We start from the raw sequence: 23,453 nt of genomic DNA, 5'->3' as shown, positions 1-23,453 counted from the left end.
TAGGGCTTCTCTGGATTTTTAAAGGGCTACGACTTCACATATTTTTTCCAAATGGCGGGTGATTTTTATCCAGATTCCATTCGTGTTTTACACTTTTCTCCTTTCTCCAAACAACAATTGGTAATAACTACTTTTCACTTTAAAATTAAACTGGAGATGTTGAATATTACAAGTAATTTAGTTGAAATTATCAATCCGCCATTCGTCTAGCAGAATCGACAGCCAGCAGCCAAGTGTCGTCTCCTTCCTTCCACGAGTACGACGTCAGATTCTCAGAACACGAAAGAATATTCACCGATACCAACCCAAGAAACTAACAGGTAGTTTTAGGTGTGTTGAGGTATGGCGTCATAAAATAGATATCTTTAAAATATAAAAGAAAATAATAGTTATAAATGGGAATTACGAGCAAATTAGAGAAATTTAATTAAGCGACCAAAAGAACATAATTATAAAAATAATTAAAGAGTTCAAAAGTGATTTTGTAACGTGTCAAATTCGTACAACTTCCTCAAAGATAAGAAGCTTACACAGAATACTAAACTGAAAATTTATAGAGCAGCAATTAGACCAGTAATCACATATGATTCTGAGGTAATGCGCCTGACACAGAAAGAGGAAGAAAGATTGAGGATCCTAGAGAGGAAAATAATTCGGAGGCACAGAGACTCAGATGGATGGGACATATAGAAAGGAGAAATCAGGAAGCCGTAATCAAGAAAATTACCAAATGGAGACCTGTATCAGGGAGACCACGAGGAAGACAAAAAACCAGATGGGAGAACCAGGTTGTCGAAGACCTTAAGAAGATAGGAGTTAGAGAATGGGTAACCACAAGCAAAAACAGGAACGAACGGAGAAAAATTGTAGAAGACGCCAAGTCACACAACCAATTGTAAAACCAAAATGTTAATGCGGATTGATTCACCGCGACAAACGAATCGGATGAGCCCAAAGTCCCAAAGGGGGCGGCAATCACTCCGCTAGGAGTGTGGATGCCATTATGATGAAAGTTGATTTCATGTAATCGAAAGACCCATCTTCCAATAAGTCATCCCAGGATTGCAACTCATAAATATTTTCAATATCATTTTAAAGTCATCTACGTTAAAATATGTAATATATGTCAATATGAATGGTTCAGATAATATGAAATTAGAAGAATTTTTAACCAAGCAACAAAAACAAAATTTGTTTAATTTATTGTTTTATTTATTGTTTTGTATTTTGAGAAAGATTTCCGAAGTGGAATTTTAAAGTAAAATTGTGGCAGATTCCCAACAAAAATAGTAAATAATATTATTTAATTTCTATAACTAATACCGTTATTTATTTATATCACATATATATTTTAGATATAATATGTAAAAATATTCACAGATTTTATTTCAATTGCCAATAAACAACTCAGTTTCTTATCTGCCATAATTGCGAGCATCCTCATTAAATATATAAACTATTCTTTGGTGCTGACCTTTCAATACCCTATCTACTGCGTAAGTTTCCAGATAATCACATACTAGCCTGATTTGCAGCCAAGCGAAGAAGAGTGGTTTAAATCAATTTAAAACTTCTCATTGTTTACCCCATTAAATCAATTCTGATTAATAATAACCTTTTGGTCACTTCTGTTGTAAGAGCATGTTAAGCTGTAGCAACTACTGTCAATTGAATCCTTAAGGTAAGTTTATTTTATTTTCGTAAGATAGTATATTTTTAAATATTTATCAATAAAAATAAATGATATAGCGCAAATTGTTGATTTGATCGCACATTGTTGTAACTTCCCTTTGTTAATGTACCATGTCCTCTCAGAACGTTAGGTACCATTATACCTATCTTAATTTTTTTGGAAATACCATAGACATATTCTTCAATCATGAAATCCTTCCTCGTCATGGACTGCGTTTGCCTGCTAACTTCTCATTGTTTACCCCATTAAATCAAATCTGATTAATAATAACCTTTTGGTCACTTCTGTTGTAAGAGCATGTTAAGCTGTAGCAACTACTGTCAATTGAATCCTTAAGGTAAGTTTATTTTATTTTCGTAAGATAGTATATTTTTAAATATTTATCAATAAAAATAAATGATATAGCGCAAATTGTTGATTTGATCGCACATTGTTGTAACTTCCCTTTGTTAATGTACCATGTCCTCTCAGAACGTTAGTTACCATTATACCTATCTTAATTTTTTTGTCAATACCATAGACATATTCTTCAATCATGAAATCCTTCCTCGTCATGGACTGCGTTTGCCTGCTAACTTCTTATTGTTTACCCCATTAAATCAATTCTGATTAATAATAACCTTTTGGTCACTTCTGTTGTAAGAGCATGTTAAGCTGTAGCAACTACTGTCAATTGAATCCTTAAGGTAAGTTTATTTTATTTTCGTAAGATAGTATATTTTTAAATATTTATTAATAAAAATAAATGATATAGCGCAAATTGTTGATTTGATCGCACATTGTTGTAACTTCCCTTTGCAGTGGCGTGCTGGCCATATAAATGAATCGGTGCAATCACCGAGAGGCCGCGGCTTCTTGAGGCCGGTCAAATAGGTTTTCACAAAAATTTTTAGATGTAATAAAAAAAATATTTTTTTAATTTCTAATCGGATGTCAATTTTGTTAATAATATTAATAAAACATTTAAAAAAAAATAAAAAATTTTTTTTTTAATTGTGAAATACAGCTTAAGTAAATGAATAAGACTCTACAGTCTATATACATAAATAGATTGCTACAGATAATATTATTTATTTTCATACATGCCTACAAGTATATTTAATGGTTTTCCAATTCCCTTCAAACATGTAGGTATGTACTCTGCAGAATTAAAAAATGGAAAAACGTCTTCCACATTTTTGACTGAATTATTGGAAGTATCGAAAAACGATATGATCAAGACAAAGAGGTCTTGATCAAATCGTTTTATTATGATCTAAGCACTCTACATCCTAGAAATTTTGATGCATTAAAAAATGGTATACTGAAAAATTAAGAAATTTTTATCCTACCATATCTGCGACTGCAATTGGAGAAGAACTCGTGGATTTTTCTGATAAATGGATTGTATTAAAAATAGGATTTTGCAAAATACATACTGAGATTATAATATAAGATCGAGTTCATGATGAATATGTTAAGTCTACAGAAAATATGAAGGATGATAATATGATATTATTAATTTAAGTGATAATGAACATGAAGTAACAAATGACAATGTTGATATCGTGAAAACTTCACCTCCGTGTGGTACTAAAAAGTTTAAAGATTGAATAGCTTGCTGTTACGCTGTTTTGCATAAGTACAACTTATATCAGTGTGCTGTATTCAGTGGCACCAGTATCTTGCAAAAAAAGCTTTTCAACATTGAAATACATAAAAAAATCGGTTAAGAAGTACTTTAACACAAGATCACTTTTATGCTAATGGCTATAGAAAAAGAAGCTTTGTATGAGTTTAAAAATGATGGAATAATCGACGTATTTGCTCAAAAATCTACTTTAATGCGGAAATTATTGATCAAGAGTTAAGTAATTATTTTATAAAATAATCGCAAAATAATATTTAGCTTATTGCTTTGCATTAACATTTTAAATATTTTTAAATTAAAGTATTTGCACTCTACTTGCACTTGAACTCTCTTATATAATTAATTTGCTAAAATTGAGCTTAATACATAATTGAAAAATTCTCAAAATTTTATTTTACTTTTATCTTAATTACATCAAATTCATGTTGTTCTGAAGCTATTTCCTTGTGGCATTTTTATAATTACGTATTTTTTATGGGAAATAAGCCACAATTTTACTAAAAAATGAATTTATTACCGTTTCGAAGCTCAAATCGGGTTTCGTTGTCAAAATACAAAATACTATTAAAATCAAACAAACATGTTGTTGCTAAGTAAAAAAATTCTTCTAATAATTTATTTAATCTGACTCATTTATATTGGTAATTCAGACGTATATTATACATTTTAAAGTAGAAGACTTTAAAATGATATCGCCAATATTTATGAGTTGCGTTCCTGGGACGACTTTACTAAAAGATAGTTCATTCGATTACATGAAATCAATCCCAACTCAAGAATATCCTTCGCAAAAAATCATAGCATGTGATCTGTCTTTAAAAAGACAATCAAATGCAACGATGACAGTAAAATTCTCGCGTTAGAGATTCCATAGTAAATCACGATATTCTTGAGTTCGGATTGATTTCATGTAATCGAATGAACTATCTTTTAGTAAAGTCGTCCCAGGAACGCAACTCATAAATATTGGCGATATCATTTTAAAGTCTCCTACTTTAAAATGTATAATATACGTCTGAATTACCAATATAAATGAGTCAGATTAAGTAAATTATTAGAAGAATTTTTTTACTTAGCAACAACATGTTTGTTTTATTTTAATAGTATTTTATATTTTGACAACGAAACCAGATTTGGGCTTCGAAACGTTAATAAATTCATTTTTTAGTAAAATTGTGGCTTATTTCGCATAAAAAAATACGTAATCAAATTCATATTAGGAAATTTATATTTATTCCTATATTTATTCAGGAAATTATGGTTTCTGCGTTACTGCATACAATATTGTCATACATGTCATTTATTATTTGTAAGATTATTATTCTTAAATGAAAAAATATAGCAAATTAAAAACGTCATTGAATTCGAAGTTTTATGTTTGATTCAAAAATAATTTATATTTTTGATTTTTTTTAAATAACGAATAAAACATCCTGATAATAGAAGGTAAAATGAGGATGGGAGGCCGCTTTTCTATAAAATCACCGGGCCGCTTGAAAAGTTCCAGCACGCCACTGTCCCTTTGTTAATGTACCATGTCCTCTCAGAACGTTAGGTACCATTATACCTATCTTAATTTTTTTGTCAATACCATAGACATGTTCTTCAATCATGAAATCCTTCCTCGTCATGGACTGCGTTTGCCTGCTATTTTCCCTTGCATATTATTTTGTAGCAACCTATATTTGGAACGTTTCGTTACATGTCCGAAATACTCAAGCTTTCTTAGCCTGATCAAAGAACAATCTGACCCCAAAAAAAATAAAGGCATTATGAAAATTTGGGAATAGGTAGCAAGCAAGCAAGCAATTTGATTTAACCCGACCTGTGGGATTTGTTCACCCTCTCGAAGGAGTACATTCGGGTGTAACAAGTCATTGGGGCGAGGTGTTTTGACCCGAGTTTTACAGGGATCACCCCACCTCGCCCCAATGCCCCAGGCCATCCCTTTCCCCCCCATAGCACGCTGATGCGCGATGGAGGCACAACTATCGTAGCCAAATGCTCTTCACAATGGAACCCTGGGTAATAAGATTCCACTGTGGTACCCTAATCGAATGCAAAAAAACTAGGCCCAGCGTGATGCGCTCTATGCCTTTATCTTCTTAATAACTTATCCGCGGTACTAAAAATTGCTTGCTTGGGCCCCGAGTCATCGTGCCGAGCCCCACTGAGCCCTGTTGGGCTCTGCTGGGCCCCGCCCGATGACTCGATGCTCTAATTTTTTTGTGTTTTTGGTTTTTTTAATTTTTTTGGGGGCTTTCGCCGTTTTTTATTTTATGTAAATTTTTTTGGGGGCTTAAGGCCCTTCTAATTTTCTAATATTTGCTTACCTTGGAGGTGGTCGTGGTACTTGGACTTCGTGGGTAACGCTACCTTCGGCACTTGTTTCGAGCTACGAACACACTACTATCACTTATCACTTTTAGTTTATCCTATAATTTGTTGTTTCGGGCGTCTGTGCTTCCATCGGTGGAACTCGTCGTATCTTAGCGTCTCTCGCAGTATGTAATTTGGGTGATGTTCTAACTCTGCGAATTTGACCCTTGCCTTGTCTGTCATGGTTTCTGTGACTCTCACCTGTTGGAGTTCTCTGAACAGGAATCTTTCAGCTACATATCTTGGGACTCTGACGGCCTCCCTCAAGCTGTTGTTATGGACTGCTTGGATCTTCTTCTTGTGTGTATTACATACGTGTCCCCATGCGAGAGACGCATAAGTTAATACCGGTAGGATTATGCTATTTATCAATCTTAACCTTGTTTTGAGTGTTAGTTTACTTTTTCTGCCTGTGAGTCCTCTTAGATTCGCTCTTGCTATGTTGGCCTTCTGGACTGTGGCTTCTACGTGTTTTTGGAAGGTTAATCCTTTATCCATAATGACTCCTAGGTATTTGGCTTCGTTTTTCCACTCGATGGGCCTGTTCTGCACCCTCAATTGTTCCTCTGGCTGCTGTCTCCCTTTCTTGTATAGAACCGCTTGTGTTTTCTCTGAATTTATGGCTATCTTCCATTTGATACACCATGCTTCAATTTCTTCTAGTGCAGTTTGTAGGTTGGTCACTGCTATATCTGCGTTTCTATGCTTGGCCGCTATTGCTGTATCGTCGGCGTAGAGGCTCATGAGGGTACCTGGTGTTCTAGGTACATCTGCGGTGTATATCGTGTACAGCAGGGGTGACAGGACCGCTCCCTGTGGTACTCCAGCCTCCGGGATTCCGAGTTCGGACAGGACTTGTCCTATCCGAATCCTGAACCTCCGGCCGCCCAAGTACGACGAGATTAGCCTCGTCATCGCTCCGCTGTACCCGTAATCCCGCATTTTGAATAGGAGCCCCTTGTGCCAGACTCTGTCGAATGCCTTGCTTACATCCAGGAACGCTGCTCCAGTGTACTGCTTATCATTGAAACCGGCTGCTATGTACTCGGTTAGCCTGAGGACTTGTAGTTCGCTGGAGTGCTCTGCTCTAAATCCGAATTGAGCCTCTGGGATGATATTTAGTCGGGTTGTTTCCGCTTGCAGTCTGCTGAGGATGATTCTTTCCACTATCTTGCTGATCGCTGGAAGTAAGCTGATTGGCCTGTAGTTCTGTGGGAATGTGTGATTCTTGCCAGGTTTTGGAATCATGATGACACGGGCCTCTTTCCATCTGTTTGGGAATGTCTTGAATCTTAATATTGCGTTTATAATATTTGTGAAATACACTATAGCTTTTCTGGGCAAATATTTTAGGGCTCTGTTGGTTATTTCGTCGAGGCCAGGCGCTTTTCTCGGTGAACTATTTTTGATATGTTCATTAATTTCTTCCGGTGATGTTGGGGGGATGAAGTCCTCTGGGTCTTCTGGTCCTTCTTCTTGTTCTTCGACTTCTTCCAGGAAGTCGTCGTCTTCGTCTTGGTGGAAGTTCAGTCTGCATTCATCTTCGAGTGTAGTCCTCATCGCCTCTGCTTTGTCTTCTATGGTGTATACCATGCCGTATCTTCCATGTAGTGGGGGGATGGGTTTCCTGTCGCTTCTCAGCATTTTCTGGAGCTTCCAGACATTTCTCATATTTGAGTCTTGTTCTTCCATCTCTTGTACGAAGTTGTCCCATTTTTCGCTACGGTGGAGTTTTAGGGCCGTTTGGACCTCCCTATTTAAAATATTTGCCCAGGATTTATCTACTCTGTTTCTTGTTCTTCTTGCTGTTTTCTTTGCTCTATTTTTTTCCCTTATCAACTCTTGTGTTTCTTGTGGTATGTCTTTGAACCTTCCCATGAATATCTCGACATCTTCCTCTGTTGTGCTGTTTCTAATTGCCTCTTGGATGATATTTTCGAACTCTAGGACTTTTCCTTCTATTTCTTCTGGATTGTTTATTACTGGCACTATGTTTATTCCTTCACTTACTAACCTTTTGTAGTTAGTCCACTTTATTTTCTTTTTTGTTCTTTTTGGCGGGTTTGTCTCTTCCCATGTTCCGATTTCTAGTAGGATGGGGTGGTGGTCAGTTGATCCTTCGTCCAGCGTGATTAATTCTGATTGCAGTCCTATTGGGAATAGGTAGTTGAAATTGTCTATTATTATATAAGAAAAAGTTTACAATTCTACATCCTCTCCATTTTTGTAAAATGGAGGGGAGGTAAGGAGGGAAGAAATACCCCCTCTCGAAGGTGAAAAATATACAGTCAAAATAACACCGGAATTGGATAAAATGACTAATTCTAAACAATTTTTGTTCTATAGAGTTTTTTCGCTAAGTCAATACTTTTCGAGTTATTTGCGAGTGAACATGTTCATTTTTAATAAAAAAAAACATGTTTTTACAGCACAAATATAGCTTATAAAAAATTGAAAAAAATGGTGTATACCTGAGGTCTGTAGACCCAGTAGAAGCAAAGTTGTAGCTAATGAAAGTAGGGTCTTCTTTCAAATTCCAAATCGAATATTTGAATGTGAAATAACCCGAAAACTGAGCAGTTTTCGGGGAAAATTCATTTTAACTTTTTTAAAATGTTTAAAAAAGAAGAAGGCATTATTTTTATTTTCAATTCAGAGACCATTACCCCCTTTCTATGGCCATCTCGAACCCTTTAGTTCTCATCAGGAAAGTTATCTAAAGAGCATCATTACGATAAATTTCCTGATGAGAACTAAAGGGTTCGAAATGTCCATAGAAAGGGGGTAATGGTCTCTGAATTGAAAATAAAAATAATGCCTTCTTCTACCTACGTTCTTACTCACGTTTTGAGTATTAGGAGACAGTTTCGTTGATCTTTGCCTCGATGAATTGACGTGTAGTGGAGTGCAACTATTTAGACCCCCACGTCTCTGCATTCATCACCCTTTATTCCTTGTAAATTGTAGAAGGATGGGGCATAGGTATAAGAGAGAATCTGTTTCCGAACTAAGAAATCCAAAGATTTTATTAAATTTGTAAACATTTATTTGTTTAAAGATGGAGTCTTTTGGTTTCGACAATTTGTTTAAAAAAGGTTTATTTTTGTTATTTAACAAAACTTCTAACATTAAAAGTAAGTCAGTAACGGTCAAAATATTGTTGGTCCCTTTTATTTTTTGGTAAAAAAAATCACGAAAATCACCCCCTAATTAGCATCAAAAATAAATTTTATCATTACCACTTGACAAGTTACTTTGCTTGTAAGTTTCATCTTTTCAAAGTGCTTATTTTTGAAAAAGCTGTAGTTAAAATGTAGTTTAGGAAAATTTTGAACAGCCATAGCATAACCAATTTTTGTCTAACAAGAAAACAAAAAATCAAAAATATTCAGAAAAGCAATACGAACATTTTATTACTCTTTGAGATTTTTGGTATTACTAATAATTTTGCGTCCTACTAAGCGTCCTCTATTTGCTTTCTCCTACTTTCGTCGTCTCTTGTGATTATATATTGTAAATTGCGGAGATATGGGATGCAGCCAAAAAGCAGTTTATTAACGAAAAGTCTTGGATTTAAAATATTGTTTATTATATTTTTATTTCAATTATTCTAATTGTTTAAAAGGTAGTAAACTTTGCATCTGGGGCTTTTCGTTGTTTTCCTCGTAATACGAGAGATGTCGCTGAATTGCGTCTCAGATGTGGGCTCATTGCATTGCGATGGTTTGCCTTAAATTGGCAGAATGGTTTGTATTTCCTTCAGAGTTGAGACTTCTGAGCTTCACCGATGAGGCATAAGGATGGTGAAATAGCTATATGGAGATGGTGGTCCAACTCTGAATCAAATATAAGCAAAACCTGCCTTGATCTTTTTTATCTTTTTCATTTTTACTCAGTTTGAGTATTTAGAAACTGTCTTTCGGTCCTTTTCCTTGACGAAGGGAAGGTAAATGCGTGGCCTAAGCGTCCTCTATTTGCTTTCTTCTACTTTCGTCGTCTCTTGTGATTATATATTGTAAAATCCGGAGATATGGGATGCAGCCAGAAAGCAGATTATTAACGAAAAGTCTTGGATTAAAAAATATTGTTTATTATATTTTTATTTCAATTATTCTAATTGTTTAAAAGGTAGTAAACTTTGCATCTGGAGCTTTTTGTTGTTTTCCTCGTAATACGAGAGATGTCGCTGAATTGCGTCTCAGAGGTGGGTTCATTGCATTGCGATGGTTTGCCTTAAATTGGCAGAATGGTTTGTATTTCCTTCAGAGTTGAGGCTTCTGAGCTTCACCGATGAGGCATAAGGATGCTGAAATAGCTATATGGAGATGGTGGTCCAACTCTGAATCAAATATAAACAAATCCTGCCTTGATCTTTTTTATCTTAATAATTTTAAGTTAATTCCATAAAAATTTCATTCTTTTCAAAATTAAGAAAAAATGTTTTATTTTAAACCTATTTATTTTCAAAAAGGAGCACTTTGAACCAATGAAACTTATAGATAATATAAAAAATACATAAGTAAAGGAACTTGTGAAGCGGTAACGATTAATTTTATTTAAGAAGCTAATTAGGGGGCGATTTTCGCGATTTTTGTAGCAAAAAATAAAAAAGACCAACAATATTTTGAGCATAACTCACTTACTTTTAATGTTAGAAGCTTTTTTAAAAAACAAAAATAAACTTTTTTTAAACATTTTAAAAAGTTTTAATGAATTTTCCCAGAAAAGAGCTCCGTTTTTGGGTTATTTCAAATTGAAATATTCGATTTGGAATTTGACGAAGAAGAACCTACTTTTCATTGGCTACAAATCTGCTTCCACTGGGTCTACAGACCTCATGCATACACCATTTTTTTCAGTTTGTTATAAGCTATATTTTTGCTAAGAATATTTTTTTCGCTAAAATACTTACTTTTTGAGTAATCTGCGAAAAACCGTCCAAAAACATGTTTTTTTTTTGTTAAAAATGAACATATTCACTCGCAAATAACTCGAAAAGTATTAACTTAGTGAAAAAACTCTATAGAACATAAGTTACTTAGAATTAGTCATTTTATACTATTTCGGACTTATTTTGAACGTATATTTGTTCACCACCGAGAAAATATTTTTCACCCCGTATTTCCCAATTTTTGTAAAATGGAAGGGATGTAGGATTGTAAACTTTTTTTTATATAATAATAAACTTTTTAAATTTATAATAATAATAACAATTTTAATTTATAATAATAATTTTATAATAATAAACTCTCCTACTTTCGTCGTCTCTTGTGATTATATATTGTAAAATCCGGAGATATGGGATGCAGCCAGAAAGCAGTTTATTAAGGAAAAGTCTTGGATTTAAAATATTGTTTATTATATTTTTATTTCTACCCCCTCTGTGGCGCAGTGGTAAGAGCGCCTACCTTTGAAATTAAAGGTCGGGAGTTCGAATCCTACCAGGGGCAGAAATTTTTCATTTATTATAAATTAATAAATGAAAAATAGTTTCTGTCCTTGTGGGATCGGTACTCACCGGAGGGACCGCAGACGTTCGGAAACAATTAGCCTCTCTTTGCAAAGACAATGACGTCGACTTTGCAAAGTAACAAGACACTTACTCAACACACACACTACACATTACTCCCCTGACTTAGTGATAAGTTATATAGTTACGTGGCTAAAGGTTGTAGTTCTAAACCACAGCCGGAATCAGAGAAAAAAAATTTTATTTCAATTATTCTAAATGTTTAAAAGGTAGTAAACTTTGTATCTGGGACTTTTCGTTGTTTTCCTCGTAATACGAGAGATGTCGCTGAATTGCGTCTCAGAGGTGGGTTCATTGCATTGCGATGGTTTGCCTTAAATTGGCAGAATTGTTTGTATTTCCTTCAGAGTTGAGACTTCTGAGCTTCACCGATGAGGCATAAGGGTGCTGAAATAGCTATATGGAGATGGTGGTCCAACTCTGAATCAAATATAAACAAAACCTGCCTTGATCTTTTTTATCTTTTTTAATAAACTTTTTCTTATATAATTGTAAACTTTTTCTTATATAATAAAAGACGATTTCAACTACCAATTCCCCAATTTTCATCCTTCCTTTATTTTTTTGGAGGTTTTCGTAAAATTTTGTGTTCCCTGATCGGGCTATCCCTTCTTGATGCTTTTTATAATTTTAGTACTCTTTCTGAAACTTTTTAGTATTGTGGTAGCATAATTTGGATGGATAGAGTCAGGAATGTCGAGGTGTTGAGAGGAATGGGAAAAAATAAAGAGGTTCTAAATACAATTAAAGTTAGAAAACTTCAATATCTGGAACATGTCATAAGGGGCGAGCGATATAACTTGTTGTAATTAATAATGCAAATAAGAATCCAGGGTAGAAGGAGTCGTGGAAGAGGCAGCATCTACTGGTTAAACAATTTGAGAGCTTGGTTTAACTGCCTTTTTTTAGAGCATGTCTTTAGAGGAGCGGCATCGAAACGAGTTGCCATGAAGGTTGCCAACCTTCTTAGAGAGATGACACATGGAGAAGATGAAGTATTGTAGAGTTTCGAATCTTCTCCACCCAATGGCCTTAAATTCTTCTATAGCACCACATTTCGAAAGCTACAAGGCGATTTAGATCAATATTGTCAATGTCAATTTTAGGTTTCTGTTATACAGGGTGTCCCGAAAAGATTGGTCATAAAATATACCACACATTCTGGGGTCGAAAATAGTTCGATTGAACCTAACTTACCTTAGTACAAATATGCTCATAAAAAAAGTTACAGCCCTTTGAAGTTACAAAATGAAAATCGATTTTTTTCAATATATCGAAAATTATTAGAGATTTTTTATTGAAAATGGACATGGGGCATTCTTATGGCACGATCACCTTAAAACAAAATTATAGTGAAATTTGTTCACCCCATAAAAATTTTATGGGGGTTTTGTTCCTTTAATCCCCCCAAACTTTTGTGTACGTTCAAATTAATTTATTATTGTGGTACCATTAGTTAAACACAACGTTTCTAAAAATTTTTTGCCTCTTAGTATTTTTTAGATAAGCCAGTTTTTATCGGGATGCGGCTTCTTTTTTAATATATTTACATAAAAATTGTATGGGGGTTTTTTTCCTTTAAACCCCCCAAATGTTTGTGAACGTTTCAATTAAACTATTATTGTGGTACGTTTAGATGAACACAGTGTTTTTAAAACTTTTTTGCCTCTTAGTCTTTTCTCGATAAGTCACTTTTTATCGAAATATGGCTTCTTTTTCAAAATATACCTAATAATGTAAATTATAAATAAATTTTCAGATTATTAACAGCTCTCTATAATCGTACTTAACCATACAAATATGTGGTGGATTCGACCAATATTCAAAATATCTCGATAACCACTGGCTTATCGAAAAAGTACTAAGAGCCAGAAAAGTTTTAAAAATATTGTGTTTATCTAATAGTGCAACAATAATAATTTAATTGGAACGTACACAAAAGTTTGGGGGGGTTTAAGGGAACAAAACCCCAGAAATTTTTATGGGGTGCACAAATTTCACTTTAATTTTTTTTTAAGATGTTGCTACTATAAGGATGCAACATGTCCATTTTCAATAAAAAAATCTCTAGGAATTTTCGATATATGAAAAAAAATCGATTTTCAGTTTGTAACTTCAAAGGGCTGTAACTTTTTTTGTGTGCACTATTGTATATAGGTAAGTGAGGTTCAAGCAACCTATTTTTGACCCCAGAATCTGTGGTATTATTTATGACCAATATTTTCGGGACACCCTGTATAATACCTTGGACATCCTTTTAAAAGCAGCTCTGGCCTGTTCTATTTTGGAGCTAATTTCAGCGTTACTCTCTGCGTTAAAATTTAACTGGTATCCTAGTTAAAAAAATTTGATCAACTTGTTCAAGGATAAATGGGGAATGGGGGTAAACCCCCATTAATTGGGGTAAAATAATGGGAGTAAATTTGGGATAAACAAATGAAATAACTTTTAAACTATTTGACCAATTGTTTTGAAATTAAGGTTATGATTTAAGCACCAGAAGTCTCAGCATTCCGTTTTATAAGAATGTTCTAAGTTAATTTTTACATAAATTATGAATATTTATATAAACTCGAAATTTATGATTTATTTTGCAATTTTCTAAGCATCCAATAAGGATAGACATATTGAGCGAACACCATATTGAAGTTTTTTATACGGTTTATGAGTTTCTTACTCTAAAATTTGTTTAAAATGCTTAACTTTTTGGTAATAGACGAAAAAAGTGAAAATTTACCGTTTTTTGCTTTTCATTTGTTTGTAACTATGTATATCATCAAAATCGGCTGCAGGAAACCTATAGGTTATTATTATAGATATCCATACTACTCAAAAACTTTGGATTCGGCCTGGAGGGGGTTGTGTCACCAACTGGATATTTCTTTTCCTTATCTGAAAAGTATAAGAAGCACTAACTAACCCGATTGAACAAAGGAATTCCTGAGCACTCTATTGCTCAGTCTGATCATTGATGAAATAATAATAAAAGTAATAAAAGCTAAAGGGTAGAGCTAAAAGAGGGTACCAAATGGGAGAAAAATAAATAAAAGTACTCTGCTATGTAGACGACGCAATCCCAATCTCCCAAAGTAAAGATGATTTGATTTATTACAAAAACATGTATTAATTCCAGAAAAAAAGTTTCATAATATGTGTAAAAAGCATTTCAGAACCACGTAAAAATATTTAATTTAATGTTTGAAATCCTATAAATTGAACTCTTAGATCAAGTTCTAGTTGAAGCTACTTTCTTTTACATTTAAACTAAAACATTTATATTCTTTGTGATGAACTGCATACTGCATATAGTGCGGCAGATTCGTGCCAATATAATATAAGAATTGTGCATTTAATGATAGAAGCATATAATTTGGACCACATATACTACACATATAAAAGTTTAAAATTAGATATGAAGCCATTTCAGATTTTACCTTTTACAAAAATGGCGGGCATTCAAAATGGCGACGATACATACGTGACTAATAGCACGATAACTTTTGAACGAAAAGTCCAACTTCAACCAAATTTGCTATGTTGGTTCTTTTTTTGGTGTATAACATCGAGCTCTTGAACCGGAAGAATCGGTTTACCGGAAGTTGTATTTTTCCTTATATTTTATGTAAAAATATGTTGTTTTTTTCAATTTTTTCACCCTGTATATATTAATTTTTCAAAAAGGTAATACCGGCGTTAAAAAGAGGATAAAAATATTTTTTAGGAAATATTTTGCACTTTTTAGTTATGTTAATTACCATGTAATAAATGCATAACTTATCTTCACATGTACCTATGTTTGGCAGATTCGAGCAAATATTATAAGAATTATTGTGCATTTAATGGTAGAAGCATATACTTTGGAACACACACACTAGACATATGTACAAAGATTCAAATTTAGATATGAGGCCGTCTCAGATTTTGTCTTTTACAAAAATGGCGGGCATTCAAAATTAATCTGCCGCACATAGGTACATGTGAAGATACGTTATGCATTTATTAAATGGTAATTAACATAACTAAAAAGTTCAAAATATTTCCTAAAAAATATTTTTACAGTCTTTTCAATGGCGGTATTACCTTTTTGAAAAATTAATATATACAGGGTGAAATAATTGAGAAAAAAAACAACATTTTTACATAAAAAACAGTAAAAACACCATGTCTGGTAAACCGATTCTTCCAGTTCAAGATCTCGATCTTATTCATAAAAAAAAGTCAAATTTGGCTGAAATCGGACTTTTCGTTCAAAAGTTATCGTGCTATTAGTCACATATGTATAGTCGCGATTTTTAATGCCCGCCATTGTTGTAAAAGGCAAAATCTGATATGGCCTTATATCTAAATTTGAACCTTGATATGTGCAGTATATGTGGTCCAAATTATATGCTTCTACCATTAAACGCATAATAATTCTTATATGTGCACGGATCTGCCACACATAGGTACATGTGAAGATACGTTATGCATTTATTAAATGGTAATTAACGTAAATAAAAAGTTCAAAATATTTCCTAAAAAATATTTTTACGCTCTTTTCAATGGCGGTATTAGCTTTTTGAAAAATTAATATACATATACATGGTGAAAGAATTGAAAAAAAAAAACAACATATTTTTACATAAAAACCAGGAAAAACACAACTTTTGATAAACCGGTTCTTCCGGTTCAAGACCTCGATCTTATACATAAAAAAAACTATATACCTACCAAATTTGTTTGAAATCGGACGTCTCGTACAAAAATTATCGTGCTATTAGTCACATATGTATAGTCGCCATTTTGAATGCCCGCAATTTTTGTAAAAGGAAAAATCTGAGATGGTCTCATATCTAAATTTGAACCTTTATATGTGTAGTATATGTGGTCCAAATTATATGCTTTTATCATTAAATTCACAATTGTTTCACATATCGGCTGCACTAATAGCTACAATAAGCATTCGATTAGAAAAGAACGAAAACATACAGTCTATTTCCCTCTTTTTTAACATATTTTTAAAGCAGGTATATAATTTAAATTTAAAAATATCCGAAATTGATTATGTCAGTATTGATTCAATAAACCTACATATTCCAAAAATATGAATTAAGCTCCTACATTAAACGCTTTTATAAAGAATCACCACACGCGTTCCTTTTGTTTTCAATTTCCGTTTGTTTATAATTTATGACTTAAATGTATTGGCATTTCATCAGGATATTTTGCTGAGGGTGGTTTGTAATAGGACAAAATTTCAATTAAAAATGTGTGTTCTCATCCTGCTCACCGATTTTTTAAATGCAAAAGAATTATACAATGTGAGGCAAATCTAAAGTCTACCTCACGTTTTTCATTCAGTATGAGTTAAATTTCATGGGTCATTTAATATGTATAAAAAGAATGTGTGTGTACTTTGTACGCACGTAAGAAGTTATACTTCTATTATATGATTATATGATTATAAACGAAATTAATATACTTTTTATTTATATTTTATTTAAATATTAAATTAATTTATACTTACTACTTCTCAAACATTTTTATTAAAACAGTGCCAAAAATTAAAATAATAAAAAAATAAAACACACACAAACACATTAAAAATGCCAGAAATGATTTCTGAACATTAATTGTCGGAAAATTTTTTAACTAAATACGTATTTTCTGAAAATAAAATTATATAATAAATATACTTACAATCATAAAATGTATAAAAAAAAATAAAAAAATAAAAGTTTCTATTGGGATTCGAACCAACTTACCACGCGGCTGGTATTTGCGTTTTCACTCGCATTAAAACTTCGCCACAGAGACAGCTTGTCATTACGTGCGAAGATCGTCTAACTAAACAGATTAACCTTTTGACATTTTTAACTTATGTAAATCAAATTATTTTGATTTTGAATTGAAATGATTTAGAATTGAAAAAATACAACAAAACATACAGTAAGAAGAATCTTGTATGTATTATGTAAATAAAAGTATTACATACTACTTATGTATTTTGGTAGGTTCAAGGTAGGTATCGGAGCCCGTATAACGACTAATAAATTTCGCAATCACTTGCGTCGTGCAAAGTGGCTATGCTCAAATATCATAACAAAATTTGATCAACTATTTATAAAACACTTACCAGTGAAAGATTCTTTAGCTTTGAATAAGCGAGATCTGCGGCACTCATACTAGGCACAGTTTGATGAGCTTTCACATTGGCATGCAACAATCATCTCTTCTATGTAAATAAGTCCAAAAATATAATATGAAAACTATTTAAAAAGGCAGTATAACCATTAACTAACTTTTTGTTTGTTGTTTCTCTTCCTACAAATTTTAAAACGCAACAAGCATACATTATAACCAAACACAGTCCCACAGCTGTGCCACAGCTGCCATATTGGATAATTTTTGTCATGTCATTTGAACATCCAATCAGAACAAAGTTATAATGCGCATGCGCCCGGTCGCTAGGTTTTCCCATATAAAATTTCACCGTCATTACGCCCGTAAAGAAGTATAACTTCAAAAAAATAAAAGAACTCACCGGTAAGAACAAAACACATGCAAATAACATCGTTGATAAAGACGGAAAACTGATTATCACTGATTTGAATAAAATAGACAGAAGGAAAGACTACATTGAGGAACTGTTTAATGATGAAAGGCCCGAGCTTGAAATTAACGAAATAGTTACAGGACCTGACATAACTATGGACGAAATTAAACAAACAATAAGATTAGCAAAGACCAGAAAAGCGACGGGACCAGACGAAATACCGAGTGAAATTATAAAGCTCTTCGAAAGCTCAGGTAAAAGATCTCTCCCTTCATCTTTTTAATACAGTTTATCAAGCTGGCTATATACCAACGGATTGGCTGCTGTCGACTTTTGTGACGATACCTAAAAAAGCAAACGCGAAAAGATGTAGTGACTACCGAACCATTAGCTTGATGAGTCATGTTTTAAAGATATTTTTACGAATTTTGCACTCTAGGATGTACCAAAAAATAGAAGAACAGTTTGGTGATACACAGTTTGGATTCCGCAATAACCTTGGGACCAGAGAAGCACTGTTTAGTATTCAGGTTATGGTACAGAGATGCAGAGTCGGACATCCGGTTTATATGTGTTTCATTGACTTTGATCGAGTAAAACATACTGAAATTATTGCTATTCTTCAGAAAGTGGGTATTGATGATAAAGACCTACGCATTATCAAAAATCTTTACTGGCATCAGCGTGCAAACATCAGAATTGGACGGGACACGTCTGATGAACTTCAAATACGAGGAGGAGTAAGGCAGGGCTGCATTTTGTCCCCACTAATATTTAACATCTATTCTGAGTTTGTTTTCAATAAAGCAGTGGATAATGCTCAATGTGGTATCAAAATGAATGACGTCAATATTAATGATTTGAGATACGCGGATGACACCGTGTTAATTGCGAGCAATTATGAAGAACTTCATCATCTGATTTATAGGATTACCACAACGTGTGATGAATATGGACTCAAGCTAAACACCGCAAATACCAAGGTGATGGTTGTCAGTAAGACCCCAATACAACCGGAAGTAGTAACAGCTGATGGTGAACAATTAGAGAGAACTAACAGTATTACCTACCTTAGTTGTAATCTAAATGAGAACTGGGACATGAGCAAAGAAATTAGAATACGTATAGAGAAGGCTAGAGCTATTCTTTTAGATAACGAAACTTTTATGTGGAAACAACATTACTTTGAATCTTAAAATTAGATTAGTGAGATGTTATGTGTTCTCTACTCTTTTGTACAGTGTCGAAGGTTGGACTTTAACAGATACTCTTCTCAAGAAATTCGAAGCCTTTGAAATCTGGTTATACCGGAGAATCCTACGAATAAGTTGGGTGGATAGAGTTCGTAACGAAGCTGTTTTGCACAAGGGCGGATCCAGGACCGATTTTCGAGAGGGGCCATGAACTTTTTTTGGTAGGGGGTACCGGGGGTCTGGAGATAATTTTAAAAAATTAGGGTTACAACGGTGAGTTTTAAGGCACTTTTCACATACTTTTGATTGCCATAAAGTCATTCAAAACTTATCATTATTAAAGTATTATTAAAGTCAGTTGCGATTTCTACACATTTCTTCAGATCTAAGTGCAGTTATTTTAACAAGTTTAATACTATTCTTCCCAATGCTTCTCCTGTCAGGCCTTGTTCTTCCCCTCTATCTTGATTTTCGCTAATTATTTTTATGTTCTCATAAGCGTCAATAAACTTGACAAATCTTCACGAATGTTGTTATTGTGTATGTATCTCAAATTTAGAGAAAGCTGTTTCACGTGAGATACGTGGGTCGTTTCGTCAAATATGACAGAGTAATAATTTTGCACTATGAACCTGATTCATTATTTGTTCAATTATTTCTTCACGACAACTTGTTATCAATTGATTTTGACTGGTGATACTAATGTATGTTGCTCGGAAAGATGCTGTGGATAGGTGTTGTTTAAGAAGAGTCTTATCGCCTGATGCGATTTTAAACCTTCACAATTCCTCTCATTGCTATATCCATATCCAGCATCATCGTCCAGAAACAGAAGGTCATCTACACGATGGCCTCTTAGAGCAATATTTGGTCGACCTGAGAACACTATAGACTATAGACTCTACTATTGGTCGTAGTCTTTCTCTATTTTCTTGTACCTGTTTAGACTTCTAAGGGTCTATCTGGTTGCGACTTGCGACAACTTTGTAGAAAATCTAGCTCAACCTTGTGCGTCTGATGTTTTTTCATGGGATTGTATGGCTCCGTCGTTGCCCCTTAGTTTGGCGAAAGATGTTAAAGGTTTCTTGACAAGGCTTTGGGCTGTCATCCCCTTTATTATGAGCATACTTTCCATTAGAAAAATAAAACGCAATAGGTACTTGCAAAACAATCCTTTTTGAATGTGCGAAAGTACCAACCAACTCGTTTGTTCTAAGTGCTAGTGACCCAAGTAACGCCTCATTTTTTTGTATTCTTTGTGTGTACAGAGTATAGAAATTGATATGATTTTGACGACTGTCAAGGTTGTTCTAACCAATGGCACTTTGTAAAATTACCAAAACTTTGATTTACACAACATCCTAGTCATTCTTGAAGCTTCCGTTACTGCTTTTGTTCAAGTCTAGTCCAAAAGATATATTTATCCCCTGTTTTGTACATATATATGTGTTTGAAACTAGAAACATTTGAACTGCAAATATTCAAATTTATATTTCTTTTTATTCTCGGAGGGGGCCATGGCCCCCATGGTTTTGCACCCGATGGGAAAAGCACGGAAGTCGTCAGAACAGTTAAAAATCGAAAACTTGAATATTTTGGCCATGTTATGCGACACCCAGAGATATATAATATACTCCATTTAACAATACAAGGCAAGGTAGACGGAAGAAGAGGGCCAGATCGAAGAAGAACGTCATGGCTTAAAAACCTGCGAGAATGGCATAACAGATCGTCTGCATCCCTTTTCCGAGCTGCCGTCAACAAAATTACTATAGTCAATTTGATAGCCAACGCTCGATAATCGAGCACGGCACATGAAGAAGATGGGTTAAATGGGAAAAAAGCACAGTGTTGTCAATAGAGTTGCAACTATTGACATATTTTAGGTGGGGGGATGAACTTTTTTTGTGGGATACCGGAGGATATCTCCTGTATCTTTTATATAAGAATAAAAAACCGCTACACGCCGTAAAAATGAGTGGCGCATAAAATATTCCAGCTACAAAAGATCTGATATGAATGTTATGTGGCGCGAAAATGTATTTTCATTTTGATGCAAAACAAAATTTTAGTTTTATTTTAAATATTTTTCAATAATATTTGCTAAATTTGAAGTAAACGCGCCACAAAAGAGTAACTTTGATACAGTTTGAATTTTGAAACCCTTTTGTGGCGCGTTTACTTCAAATTTAGCAAATATTATGGAAAAATATTTTAAAATAAAACTAAAATTTTGTTTTGCATCAAATGAAAATCCATTTTCGCGCCACGTAACATTCATATCAGATCTTTTTTAGCTGGAATATTTTATGCGCCACTCATTTTTACGGCGTGTAGCGGTTTTTTATTCTTGTATCAGGAGTTTTTCAAAGGTATTTATAAATTAAATGTATGAAGTTGAATGCAATGTTCCTCTCTTACACGTCAAGCTTTATAAATTGTCACCTTTGTTGCATTATCTCCCAAATGATCTAGTGTCCATCGAATGTTCACTAGATTTTTTTCTATTCGAAATAGATTAAAAAAAAATATTGAGATGGCCGGTAAATGAAGTCGGATTGCCCGTTGCCAGATCAAATTTAGCGTCGTAACCACTACAACTACATAAACCATTTGGGGAATAATCGTTAATTGGATTATACCTTTGTATCTTAATAACTTCTAAACGGCTTAACCGATTTTGATCAGTAAACATGCGTTTGAAACGTATTAACCAGTAGTATCTGATGGATCTAAGGTCAAGTATGATAACTGAAGCTATTACAGGAATTATTGAGCTTTCGAAACCGTTTTTCCCAGAGGAAATAGATTTTATCATATTTATGAAGCCTATAACCTAAAAATTCGAATTTTCCTGGATATGAGGTATATATCGTTAGATTCGTCTTGAGTCCTTCTACAAACGCTAAGTTATTGGTGCAATTCGTACGTTGAAATGTTGAGTAATTGTCGAAAAACCAAAATTTTCAAAGTTTAGTTTTTCAGTTTTTCGGATATACTGAGCCGTGTATATGTATGATCCTGACGGCTTAGACACCATTTGAAAGCTTAAGTCAACACTATTGATTTGATGTATTTGCGGTTCTCCTGTCTCTTCGTGATCCGAATATATACTCCCAAAAATATGCCGTTTTGTACTTACCAAGTCCTATAGCTGGCTTATGGGTCGTCAAAAGTAACAAACTACATCGGTTCTAAATCGGCCCTGACCCCCTCTTTAAACACAGAGAAAAATATCAAATCGGTTTAACTTTCAAACACACACATACATATCCACAAACATTTTCCCTTTTTTTAAATAAAAATTGAGTCAAATTTCTAAGCTCTATAACTTTTGAATGGTATAACCGATTTTCACCCGTGTTGAGCTGGCCCCCCCCACTTGCAAAAATCAAAAAACAAATAGCCCTGATTTATGAGCTATTTATGAGCTCTCATATTCCGCAAACTAAAAATTTTGAGCTCGTTCCACTGAGCAGGAATTTGATACTTTAGTGGGGGGGGGGGGCTGAGTCAGCCCCCCCCACTACTTAAAAATAGGAATATTAAATCGGTTTTTGCGGCAGAATTACGAGCTATTTATGAGCTCTTGAAATTATATAGTTTCGATTTTTGAGCTCATCCCCTTCACCCCCAAACAACCCCTTAATTGATTTTACTTAAGAGAAAAATGTTGAGAAAACTTAAAATATGTCGTATTGCGGATATAATTCCTATAGCTTATATACTCTAGGAATAAACTATTTAATCACGTGCATTTCAATTATTGAGCTACAACCCCTTCGCAAGAAAACCACCCTATCTTCCCGGCTTAAGAGAAAGTTGTACTTAAAATGCATTAAACTAATTATTTGTCGACTACATATCATTGAATAATTTATAAGCTTCCAAATTACGCGCATTTAGATCAGTAAATTGCAATTTATTTTGTATAGTGCAGTCACTGAAGGTAAAAATTACCGATTACCTTCAATTTCGGTGAACCTTCATCGATTTTCACGAAAATTGGTCAGTGGTTAGAGGATACGTCAAGAAACAAAGGTGACATGGTACCACCTTGCGCCTTAACCCTAAGGGTGGATACCGCCCCTTCTCGGGGGTGAAAATTATTTTATTAAAAATAACTGCACAAATCAATAAAAGAACAAATTAAAAGCAATATTTATTATATAAAGTTAATAAAATAAGTCAATACTTTTTAAGTTATTAAAGATCAAAGATTTTAATTATTTGTGAAAAAAATGTGTTTGAAGCGGTTTTTCGTAAATCACTGAAAAACTGTAAGTTTTTACAAAAAAGTTAATAGTAGTTTAATTCGTATAGCTTATATTCTAAGAATAAACTCTTAAATCACGTGCCGTTCGATTATAGAGCTACAACCCCTTCACAAGAAAACGATCCCATATTCCCGGCTTAAGAGAGAGTTGTACTTAAAATAATTTAAATTGATTATTTGGCGACTACATATCGTTTAATAATTTATGAGCTTGCAA

The 23,453-nt window shown here is 33.8% G+C and overlaps 1 protein-coding gene across 3 annotated transcripts in view; it reads left to right on the top strand.

Moving 5' to 3' along the window:
• Nucleotides 1-1,414: 1,414 nt before the first annotated feature.
• LOC114333033 (mitochondrial basic amino acids transporter) overlaps nt 1,415-23,453 on the top strand; it is a 72,690-nt gene continuing 50,651 nt past the window's right edge. Inside the window, exon 1 of one of the 3 annotated variants that reach the window (XM_028282850.2) lies at nt 1,415-1,681. The gene's annotated coding sequence lies outside the window, so the exon portion shown is untranslated. Of the gene's footprint in view, nt 1,682-1,887; nt 2,031-2,229; nt 2,380-23,453 lie in introns of those variants that run through there. The other 2 variants (XM_050649109.1, XM_050649108.1) reach the window with 2 other exon arrangements.

Source organism: Diabrotica virgifera, chromosome 4 (assembly GCF_917563875.1).
Source record: "Diabrotica virgifera virgifera chromosome 4, PGI_DIABVI_V3a".
In the NCBI taxonomy this organism is placed as follows: domain Eukaryota; kingdom Metazoa; phylum Arthropoda; class Insecta; order Coleoptera; family Chrysomelidae; genus Diabrotica; species Diabrotica virgifera.
The sequence above is the reverse complement of the archived record's forward strand: the minus strand, read 5'-3'. Positions and strand labels throughout refer to the sequence as shown.